The sequence below is a fragment of the Myotis myotis genome, unplaced genomic scaffold (assembly GCF_014108235.1).
Source record: "Myotis myotis isolate mMyoMyo1 unplaced genomic scaffold, mMyoMyo1.p scaffold_m19_p_2, whole genome shotgun sequence".
Classification (NCBI taxonomy): Eukaryota; Metazoa; Chordata; class Mammalia; order Chiroptera; family Vespertilionidae; genus Myotis; species Myotis myotis.
The window spans coordinates 91,557,991-91,570,006 of record NW_023416324.1 but is presented as its reverse complement, the minus strand read 5'-3'; the positions used below and the strand labels follow the sequence as shown (position 1 = coordinate 91,570,006).

The following is a 12,016-nucleotide window of genomic DNA, read 5'->3' as shown; positions in this document are numbered from 1 at the left end:
ACATGCCCTTGACCAGAATCGAACCTGGGACCCCTCAGTCCCCAGGCGAACGCTCTATCCAGTGAGCCAAACTGGCTAGGGCTGTTTTTTTCTGTTTTAAACTGGCTTAGTACACATGTTTACCCCCTGGATCTTTCATATTTTTAGGCTGATTTTTCCAGTTGTTACAGGCAAGTAGGTGAACTGTTGGTTCTCTTTCTCTATTGTCCCAGCATTAAGTTCATATATTTTTTAACATTTTATTTTTAACTTACTATAACCTGTAAAAGGCTGATTTAAGGCTGTTGTTTCCCATCCTGTTTTTTTGAAATAATAAACCTTCATTTGGGTCTCCTGAATATACACTGAGTGGCCAGATTATTATGACCACCTGACGTTTGTAGGCAGATTAGCTATAATTTCATGCTGAAGTTGCTAGAGGGCCAGACCATTATAAATAAGGAAGCAGGTTGTTTACCACGGCAGTAGGAGTGATTTTTTTCTGAAGATATGGGTAAACAATGCGATTTAACAGCCTTTGAACGTGGGATATATTTGAATGTGAGTGGCCAGATTATTATGACCACCTGACATTTGTAGGCAAAGTAGCCGTACACTGCATCGTATGGGATATAGAAGCCGAAGGCCTGTTCAAACACCTTTGCTGTCTGCAGTTACCAAGATAAAAACGTCTCCAATTCATACAGGAACACAAGGATTGGACAGGAACACAAGGATTGGACAGTCGAGCATCGGAAAAAAAGTCATGTGATCCGATGAATCACGTTTCCAGTTGCATCATGCAGATGGCAGAGTGAGAATTTGGTGGAAACAGCATGAAAGCATGCACCCCACATGCATGGGTACAACCCTTCAAGCTGGTAGGGGCAGTGTTATGGTTTGGGGCATGTTTTCCTGGCATGATTTGGGCCCTTTAACTCATGTGTAACAACATCTGAATAGCACAACATACCTAAGTATCGTTGCTGATCAGGTTCATCCTATCATTTTGATGGCATATCCCAATGGAGATGGCTTCTTCCAACAAGACAATGCGCCATGCTACGGTGCTCGTATTGTGCAGGAGTGGTTTCAAGAACCTGAGGGAGACTTTTTTTTTTTTCCATCTCAGTGTAAATGTTTATTATCAGATCTTTTCCCAAGGTCTGGTAGGACTTTGAGAACCAGACCTAGGAGACAAGATTACACTGTTTCATAACTTGTTTTAGGGCTTATCCTGGCTCATGTGGCCTTATTCCTCAAAAACTTCTTTTCAATAAACGTAGGTTCTCAATGAGTAAAGAGGACAGCTTTGAGTCCTAAAATTAGCTTCATGGCATTTAATCACCCTCTGAATTACATATACACTATACATTTTTCTGGGGAAAGGATCTATAACTGTCATCAAATCCTCTAAAGATCATATGATTCACATAAGAAGATTAAGAACCGCTGTGATAAAGCACCTTTAGATAACTGAATTATGAGAATGGGATGCCTGGACTACTAAATAAATCTACCCTCGTTCATATTTTGGAGCTCCAAAGGGGTTTTGGGACCTCTGTTTATATTAGATATATCTCTAATATAGCTAATACACCTTATACAGTGAGATATTGGGCAGAGGAAGCAGCAAGGGACTTCCACTCTCATCTTAGAAAAGCCACAATGTCCACTATGTACCAGATGATTCTTCCAAAGATGTCTTTTCTCCAGGCACCAGGTCTAGGTTTTTCTTGACCCGTCTAAAGGAGCCTTAGGGCATCTTCTCGTTCCTGGACAACTTTATCGAGTGCATCATGGATTCTATTACCTTTTCTAGCTGCTCCGGGCTTGGCATTGTTAGTATCTGCCACGTGTCCTCCTGCTCTAGAGTTAGGAGCATGTTTCTTTCTTTCAGTAGGACATACCAAAGTTTATGTTAGTCTTCATTACTTTTGTTCCTTAACTGCTGACAGGTCCATGCAGCTCCAGATTTCACTTTTTCTTCTCCCCAATTCTTTGGGTCATCAAAAAATTATTCCAGCCCTTTCCTTGATAATGTGGTATGACGTATTCTGCACTGGTGTAAAGATGTGACACTTGGTATATTCTTAGGTGACAGAATAAGAGAAAACCCTCTGCCAGCAGGGACCTGAGGGCTTATTAACAACCTGGAAGTCTGACACTTTTCCTGCAAAGAATGCCTAACCTGGCAGCAGCCATTTTCCTCGCATCAGCAAACCGGGTTCTCGTCCACAGATGCGTCCCATGAGGGAGACTTTACCTTGCTTAGGTGGCCCCCACAATCACCAGATCTCAATCCAATTGAGCATTTCTGGGACGAAGTTAAAAGAGCCATCAGGCAGCTGGTTCCACAACCATCAAATCTCACAGAACTAGGCAATGCTATTCATCAGGCATGGTGTCAGGTTCCTCGCATCACCTTTCAACATCTCGTGGAGTCAGTGCCAAGAAGGAATCGCCGCAGTGTTGAAGGCAAAAGGTGGTCCAACAAAGTACTGATGGGGTGGTCATAATAATCTGGCCACTCACGTTCGAATGTATCCCACGTTCAAAGGCTGTTAAAATCGCATTGTTTACCCATATCTTCAGAAAAAAATCACTTCTGTCGTGGTAAACAACCTGCTTCCCTATTTATAATGGTCTGGCCCTCTAGTAACTTCAGCACAAAATTATAGCTAATTTGCCTACAAATGTCAAATGGTCATAACAATCTGGCCACTCAGTGTATATCTAGCCATCTCCTTTTTTTTTTTTTTTTTTGCTAATGGTGTAGTGCTTTAATATGCCATATTCTATTTTTTAACCAATTATCTTCAACAAATATTTGTTGAGCACCTGCTATATGCAAAAGTACTCGAGAGCCCATTAAAATCCAACACTCTGAAATCTTAAGCAATAGTATTACCTAGAAATGTTTCTAACTTTCTTGAAGACACTTCTTATTACTAATCGCATTTTCACATCAGTTACCTTTTTCTCATTAGCTTTTCACATGTCTGTGTCTTTACCACTGTAATGGGCAACTGCATATGATGGAGAGAACATGTGTGCAGCTGGTGGACCAGGGTATGATTTGAGCATGTGCCTCCTCACCATTTAGTAACCTCAGGCAAGGCAGTTAAGCTCTTTGGACCTTGGGTTTTCATTGTGTAAAATGGATGCAGGATTATGCCCCAGGAATATAGATGAGTCCATGCACGTTGGTCACCACCCCTTTTTGCCTTTGTGTCTCTGACCTCTGATTACCTCCACTGAGAAACTTAGTATGATTGATCATTGGGATTCCTCTCTTGCATTTTTAGTTAAGAATAAGAAAAAAAGGAAAAGTGTCAGTGAATGGGAAGTTTGTTCTAAGGCAGCAGTTCTCAACCTGTGGGTCGCAACCCCTTTGGGGGTCGAACGACCCTTTCCCAGGGGTCGCCTAAGACCATCGGAAAACACATATATAATTACATATTGTTTTTGTGATTAATCGCTATGCTTTAATTATGTTCAATTTGTAACAATGAAATTGGGGGTCACCACAACATGAAGAACTGTATTAAAGGGTTGTGGCATTAGGAAGGTTGAGAACCACTGTTCTAAGGAAAGATGATTAATCAGAATCTAGAAATTTTTACTCTCCTGAATGCTATTAACTGAAATTTTATAAATGTAAATAATATAGGAACCAGCCATTAGACTATTTCCACATTTTGAGGCTGTTTAACTGAAATTGTGAACATGTTTCCTTGAATACCCTTTTATAAAGAAGAAAGCAGCATAATCTTTTTTTTAATCTTTATTGTAGAGAGTATTACAGCTGTCCCCTCATTACCACCTCATTTCCCCCTCTACCCAGTTCCTGCCCTGCCCCACCCCAGGCCTTCACTACTCTAATGTCTGTGTCCTTAGGTAAGATCTTTGGTTAATCTCTTCCCTCTGAGATTCTCGTCAATCTGTTCCATGTTTCCATGCTTCTGATTCTATTTTATTCACTAGGTTATTAGATTTCTTGTTTGTTTATTTTCATGTTTAGATTCAATTGTTAATAGATATGTACTTATTGCCACTATATTGTTCATATTTTTAATCTTTTATTTTTTTCTTCTTCTTAAAGAATACCCTTCAACATTTCATGTAATACTGGCTTGGTGGTGATGAACTCCTTTAGCTTTTTCTTGTCTGTGAAGCTTTTTATCTCACCCTCAGTTCGCAATAAGAGCTTGCTGGGTAGAGTAATCTTGGTTGTAGGTTCTTGCTATTCATCACTTTGAATACTTCTTGCCACTCCCTTCTGGCCTGCAAAGTTTTTATTGAGAAATCAGCTGACAGCCATATGGGCACTCCCTTATAGATAACTTACTGCTTTTCTCTTGCTGCTTATAAGATTCTCTCTTTGTCTTTAACCCTTGGCATTTTAATTATAATGTGTCCTGGTGTGGTCCTCTTTATGTTCCTCTTGTTTGGGACTCTCTGTGCTTCCTGGACTTGTAAGTTTATTTCTTTCACCAGGTAGGGGAAATTTTCTGTCATTATTTCTTCAAATAGGTTTTCAATATCTTGCTCTCTGTCTTCTCCTTCTGGCATCCCCATAATGTGAATGTTGGTACACTTAAAGTTGTCCCAGAGGCTCCTTACACTCTCTTCATATTTTTGGATTCTTTTTTTCTTTTTGCTCTTCTGATTGGATGTTTTTTGTTTCCTCATATTCCAAATCGTTGATTGATTCTCAGACTCCTCTGTTCTACTGTTGAATCCCTGTAAATTATTCTTTATTTCAGTTAGTGTATGCTTAATTTTTTTACTGGTCCTTTTTCATGTCTTTGACATTCTTACTAAGTAGCAGTATAATCTTATTGATGGCGACCAGCACTCATTGCTTGTTCCCAGATCCTGAGTTTTCACTGTCTCCTTTGATTTAACTAGCTAAACTTGTTTGAGAACAGCAATTATGTTGAATATCTTCGAGTATTTCAAGTTTTTCTATATTTCTACTAATCTTAATATTTTTTAGCTTGATTTGCTGAAAAGTTAGTTATTGAACAGAATAATTTTAATTGAAGAAACCACAGTTTATGTTCTTTTTTGATTTTCAACATGCTTTCTAATTCTCTGTGCTCTCGAGTTTTTAAGTAATTCATTTCACAATTTTTTATTCATCTTCCTTCAGTATATTTCTAGAATTCAGGAGTTATTTAGTTGTTTCAAGGAATTATTTTATACTTCATGGACTAAAATAGCTCTTATGCAGCCTCTATTCTTTGGTGTTCTTTTTTTTTCCTTAAAGAATGAGTAGGTTGCAGTGTTTATTCCCAAGTACTAATATTGTACCAGGAGCCCCTCGCCCACCTTGGTATGGCTCTAGTTCATGGTCGATAGCTAGGATGCAAATGGTCGTGCCTGGTTAGTTCTTAGAAGATAATGTCAGACTTTTCCTAGTTTTATAGGAAAAGTACTTGAATAAAAGATTTGAAGCCATAAGCTCTTGTGGCCATAAGTTGGCCATGGTTGGTGTGTGGTAGCAAAACTAAAGCTAGAGAAGCAGTGAGACTGATCAAGTGGTCAAGATGTAGAAAAGTTACTGTGAAAATCAGGCGAATGACAAGAACAGTGCAGAGGCAGAACTAAGGCAGGGGTTAATTGGACGTAAGTCTGCCCTGCAGCGATAATGCTGCTAATGTGTCTTGTCTCTTCTCCTCACTGTTGCTAAGTGAGAGGAAGATGTGACCTTTCTGGAGGCCTGTGACCAAGTGTCAGATACTGTGCTCAGAGAAGTCAGCTCTTTACAGCTCAATGTGATGAGTGTCTAGAGCAGCAGTTGCCAACTGGAGGTCCGGAGGGTTGGTGACCGCTGATTTAAGGAAACCATTGGAGCAGCGGTCACCAACCGGTGGTCCATGAGGTCCAAAAGTTTGGCGACTGCTGGTCTAGAGGATACAACAGGAGAATACTGTGTCCAGGTTGGAGTCTCCAGGGAAGCCCCATCTGTGCCCAGAAGTAACGCTCAGGCTTTCTGACAAGATGGCACTGCATGCACAGGTGCTTACAGTCTAAAGCTATTTTCAAACTTCTCCAGTACAACTCATAGTAAGAGTTGCATTTTATCTGGTGGACCTGGGTATGCAGTGCTCTCTAGTTTCTCCTATTCTCTTTTAAGTAACTGTTGATTGGTATCCCCAAAATTGATTTTGTATCCCAAAGCTTGAAAGGCACTGTTGTGTGGAATAGGGAGAAATAAAATAGCAGTCACCCACCCCTACACAAAGAGTTGAGGATCAGACTAGGTATAGAGTAGCTTTACTGAAATGACTAGAAGAAAAAGACCTTCTAATCTAGACTGAGCATGGACAGCAATTGCTATAACTGCTAGAATAAGGTGCCTTGGAGCATAAACACATATTGCTTTTGTCTCCTTCCTGTTGGAGAATCTTCATTCAGTTTCGAGAAGCTTGGGGGCCTTTGCTTTGGCGGCCCACTGTTCCTGGCTCCTTACCTGTACAGTTTGGGGTAGGGACAGCAATGTCCAGGCATCTTTCAGTGGAGTTTGAGTGGAGCCCCTGCCTGACATTAGGAAGTTCCTCCTGGAAGGATTTGGCTGATGAAAAACAAAGCTCTATCTGGGTATGGGGCTTGATTGTAACATTTCCATGCTTATTCCACATTGAGCAGTTGCTGGCTGGTTTTGGTATTTAGATGGTTTTATTTTTAGGGCCAGGTCTAAAATGTGGCTGTGAATAAATTCTTTCTTGAATCAGACAAAAGAGTATGACTTTCATCCTGAGAAATGGAAAGAAAATGTGCAGCCAGTTCTGCTATAATGCAGCATATGCATTCCTAAAAATCACACTATGCAAAGTCATGCACTAGAAAGACCACAGGACTTATGAGGGAAATGAGAAAGAGGCCCAGCATATAAAAACTTTGTCATTGGCATATTTAAAAATAAGATAGGACCCTAATAAAAATGGTAGCACAATATGACATTTTAAATGGCTAAGAAAAACATAAATAACTACAATACATGTGGCGCTTTATCTCGAAGAAGTCCTGCAGTTTGCTGGAGGAAGTGGGTGTCGGAAGGGCTCAACTCCTGGGTTATTGTGAATTGTGCTGCCGTGGGATCTGAAATCACAGGGAAAGCTGTGCACCTGATGAGGACGGGGTAGCTGCTGCAGGTGTGGGGTTTGCGTATTCCTGCCCAGCTAGATTCACCTGAGGGTAATTATCACCAACTTTCTCCAGACAAAATCAGGCATAAACACAGGTGAAATTTGCAGTGTGCTCAAATTGTTCCTAATATATCCATCCTGTTGAAGCAAAACATTGTAGCAGCACTGACAATATATTATCTTTTGAAAACAGCTAAGAATCTACACTAATAAAAGAGAAACATGGTAATTGGCGTACGACCGCTACCCTTTTCATTGGCTAATCAGCGAGATATGCAAATTAACTGTCAGCCAAGATGGTGGCCGGCAGCCAGGCAGCTTGAAACTAACATGAGGCGTGCTTGCCTCAGTGATGGAGGATCGTTGCGTTCCCTGCCTGCAGCTGCAGGCCTCTGAGCGGGCAGTTTAAGAAACATTGTAACAAATACCGCCGGACTTTAGCCAGCAGATTCGCAACATTGTAAGCAAAGGCCAGAAACCTACTTTCAGCAGAGGAGGCCTAAAAGCTGGAGCCAAGCCTCAAGCTAAAGCTGGCCCAGAATAAAAAAAAAAAAAAAAAAAGGAAAAAAGGAGCAGTTGGGAGCTTCAGTCACCCCCAGCCTGAAAACAGCCCTCAGCCCCTCACCCAGGCTGGCCAGGCACCCCAGTGGGGACCCCCACCCTGAAGGGTGTGTGACCAGTGCCGGAGTCCAACCCCAGCAGGTCCAGGGGTCCCCAAAGGTGTGGATGGAGTCGGCGAAGAAGGAATGACACAGAGACAGTGTTCAGTTGATCAGCAGCCTAGCCAGGATCTCTAGCCAGGATCTCCAGCCAAGTTCTGGTGTTTATTGTCTTGTTACATCCGTATTTATCCCAGTTGATTTTAATCCTGTCAGTTTCTATTACAAAGGTTAGGGCGTTTCTTATCTCCATTCCAGGGAGTAAAGATTATGTAGCTTAAGCATGATTGTTTGTAGTGATTAACTACCCGCCTGGCACTTAGTTAAGGAGTTTCATCCCCTCCCTGACTTCAGGGAAAAATTCCTACCTGGGGAAACAACCTTTCTCGGAGAGGTGACCTTGGTTAAAACACACAGCGCTAAGGGGAGCAAACATATTAAGAACAGTATGCTATATACGCCAGGTCCCTTGAAACATATGCTGTGCAGATGTTTCTTTCCTGCAGCGACTGTGTCAAGCAGCAAGGATGGACCGGCTTCCGGCAGACCAGCTGCAAACAGCCATCATCCCCTCACCCAGGCTGGCCAGGCACCCCAGTGGGGACCCCCACCCTGATCCAGGACACCCTTCAGGGCAAACCAGCAGGCCCCACCCATGCACCAGGCCTCTACCCTATATAGTAAAAGGGTGATATGCCTCCCAGCACCGGGATCAGCGGAGCAGCAAGGCCTCCCAGCACCGGGATCAGCCGAGCTGCGAGGCCTCCCGGCACTGGGATCAGCATGACAGGGGGCAGTGCCCAAACCCCCTGATCGCCCTGCGACTCTGTGTGTGACAGGGTGCGGCACCCCAACCTCCCCCTCCCCGCCACGGGCCCTGCTCTGTGTGTGACGGGGTAGAGCCATAACCTCCCCATTGGCCCTGCCCTGAGTGTGAGAGTGGCGGTGCCCCAACCCCCTGATCGGCCCTGCTCTGTGCATGACAGGGGGCGGCGCCCCAACTCCCCAATCAGCCCTGCTCTGAGCCCGACCAGGGGCTGCACCTAGGGATTGGGCCTGCCCTCTGCCACCCGGGATCAGGCCTAAGCCAGCAGGGCGTTATCTCCCGAGGGGTCCCAGACTGCGAGAGGGCACAGGCCAGGCTGAGGGCCCCCCCCTCCCCCCCGTGCACAAAAATTTGTGCACCAGGCCTCTAGTCTATATATATAAAAGCTTAAGCGACCATTACAACAGAACGACCGGTCACTATGACACACACTGACCACCAGGGGGCAGATGCTCAACGCAGGAGCTGCCCCCTGGTGGTCAGTGCACTCCCACAGTGGGAGCACTGCTCATCCAGAAGCCAGGCTCATGGCTGGCAAGCACAGCAGCAGTGGCAGGAGCCTCTCCCACCTCTGTGGCAGCACTAAGGAAAAGTGAGCTGAGTGGTAAGGAGCAAACAGGCATGAGAACAGGCAGGTGAGCGGTGAGGAGTGAGTGGTCCCGGATTGTGAGAGGGTGCAGGCCGGTTGAGGAGACCACACACCCGCCCCCCGCTTGCCCCATGCAGGAATTTCATGCACTGGGTCTCTGGTGAGTGTATATAACCTTAAACCCAGTGATCCTTATGGACAGGAAAGTGTAATTGAAGGAGTTGGAGCAAAGATACTTTTATAATTATTTATAAAGGCTTTATTTAACATGTGGGAAAATGGGATGCTGATGTTTAAAGCCTGCCTTTCATATTCATTTGAAAAGTTCTAATAAATTCAGTTTGCAGATTACATAGTCTGAATAAAATGGTGGGCTTTGTATAGTTAAATGGGATTCAGTTCAATGGGTATGGATAACAGTATTTTGAAATGTCAAACTCTATAAAGAGTTAATAATTCTGTATAAACTACAGTGCTTACTCTCTAACTTAAACTAAAGAAAGCAATGGTCATGAATATCCAAGATAGTTAAAAACCAGTTTTGAATTTTTTTTTTTTGAGGTTGAGACCCATTCTGCCTTGACAGTTTATTAAATTTACCAGCTTGTTGTTGTTGTTTATCCTCACCCCAGGAGATTTTTTCCATTAATTTTTTAGAAAAAATGGAAGGGAACAAGGAAGGGAAGGGGGTGGTGAGAGAGAGAGAGACATTGATGTGAGAGGGACACATCAGTTGGTTGCCTCCAGGACCGGGAATCTAGCCTGTGACCCTTCTGTGTGCAGATCGACAGTCTAACCCAGTGATGGCGAAACTATGACATGCATGTCAGAGGTGACATGCAAACTCATTTTTTTGGTTGATTTTTCTTTGTTAAATGGCATTTAAATATATAAAATAAATATCAAAAATATAAGTCTTTGTTTTACTATGGTTGAAAATATCAAAAAATTCTATATGTGACGCGGCACCGGAGTTAAGTTAGGGTTTTTCAAAATGCTGACACGCCGAGCTCAAAAGGTTCGCCATCACTGGTCTACCACTGAGCCCACCGGTGAGTGCTCATTACCATTTATCAAATGAATGGTCCATACTGACTTGTGTTGATTTGTAATGCATATATTATCATCATAGGAGCTATATTTGTTTGTTTTGTTTTGTTAATTCTCACCCAAGGATATTTTTCCATTAAATTTTAAACAGAGTAAAGGGAGTGGGGGGAGAGAGAGAGAGAGAAACGTCTATGCGAGAGAGATACATCAGTTGGTTGCCTCCTCTCTCTGTGGTACATCTACACAATGGAATACTACGCTGCTGTAAAAAAAAAAAAGGAATTCTTACCGTTTGCAACAGCATGGATGGAACTGGAGAGCATTATGCTAAGTGAAATAAGTCAGTCAATGAAAGAAACATACCACATGATCTCACTCATTTATGGATAATAAAGACCATTATAAACTGATGAACAAAAATAGATACAGAGGCAGAGCAGCATCGAACAGACTATCAAACTACAGCGGGAAGGCTGGGGGAGGGTTGGGGGGCGGGAGGGGGGTAAGAGATCAACCGAAGGACTTGTATGCATGCATATAAGCATAACCAGTGGACATAAGACACTGGGGGATAGGGGAAGCCGGGGGAATGTCAAGAAGGGGAAAAAAAGGAGACATATATAATACTCTTTGTAATACTTTAAGCAATAAAACAAAACAAAAAATTGGTTGCCTCCTGCACGTGTCTTGCCCAGGGCCAGGATAGAGCTGGCAATTGAGGTACCTGCTCTTGACCGGAATGGAACCCAAGACCCTTCAGTCTGGGGTGGTGGGAGAGGGGGAGCGAGGGGGTCTGACTCCCGATCCACTGACTCAAAGCAGGTAGGGCAGGAGCTATGTTTTTAGGCCCAAGTCTAGTTTGTCATTTTCCCTATACTAAAACCATGTCCTTAATGTAGCTATCCAAATAATAAGGAGCTAATATGCTAATTAGACCAGACTGCAGGACGACCTTCCAGAACAACCAATGGTCAGGGGGCAGGGCCACACGGCAGCCAAGGCTGCTGCAAGGGCCAAGCCCCTTGCCCGAATTTCATGCATTGGACCTCTAGTATAATATATAGCTAGTAAGGTATATTTCATTCATTATTCTTTTCAAACACGTCTTAGCTTGTCTTCCAACCAAATCTACTGAGATTGTGATTGGAAGTGTGTTAGAATTAAAATTGAGAAAGGTAGCTTCACAGTATTTGGTGTTAATAAAATAGGATTGTGGTCCCACAAGTAAGTAATAAGTAAGAATGGTGTGTTGATTTTGTTTTATGTCATCTATGTCAAGTTCTGACATCAGAATACAAATGAATTTGGTAGATTTTCTTTTTTCCTTGGCACCGACACTTACTTTATAGTTGGCTGTTCCTTACCTTGCCTAGTCCGAAAGTGGTTTTCAGAGATAATTCCTTCATAACTGTACTTTTATCTTTCCTTGGTAATTTTTTCATTTTGTTTCTGCTGTCAGAGATCAGTCTTAAGAATTCATGTTTTCCCAAAAAGTTGTCCATTTCTTGAAGATATTCTCATGTGTTTGCATAGTGTATACAAAGTGGGTTTTACTCATTTAACTTTATATGCAATCTGTGCAGGTTCATTTTTACCCATATATTTACCAATTCTGGTGCTCTTTATTCCTTTGTATATTTCCAGACTTCTGTCCAATATCATTTTACCTGAAGAACTTTAACATTTCTTATAGTAGAGATCTACTGGCTACAAATTCTCTCAGCTTTTTTCTGGAAAAGTTTTCACTTCTGCTTTG

The 12,016-nt window shown here is 42.6% G+C and overlaps 1 protein-coding gene and 1 pseudogene across 3 annotated transcripts in view; one reads left to right on the top strand and one right to left on the bottom strand.

The window, feature by feature from the left end:
* The window catches only part of CDYL (chromodomain Y like), a 239,474-nt gene that overhangs the window by 197,529 nt on the left and 29,929 nt on the right, over positions 1–12,016 (top strand). The window lies entirely within an intron of this gene.
* Positions 1,629–2,184, bottom strand: LOC118677513 (annotated as a pseudogene).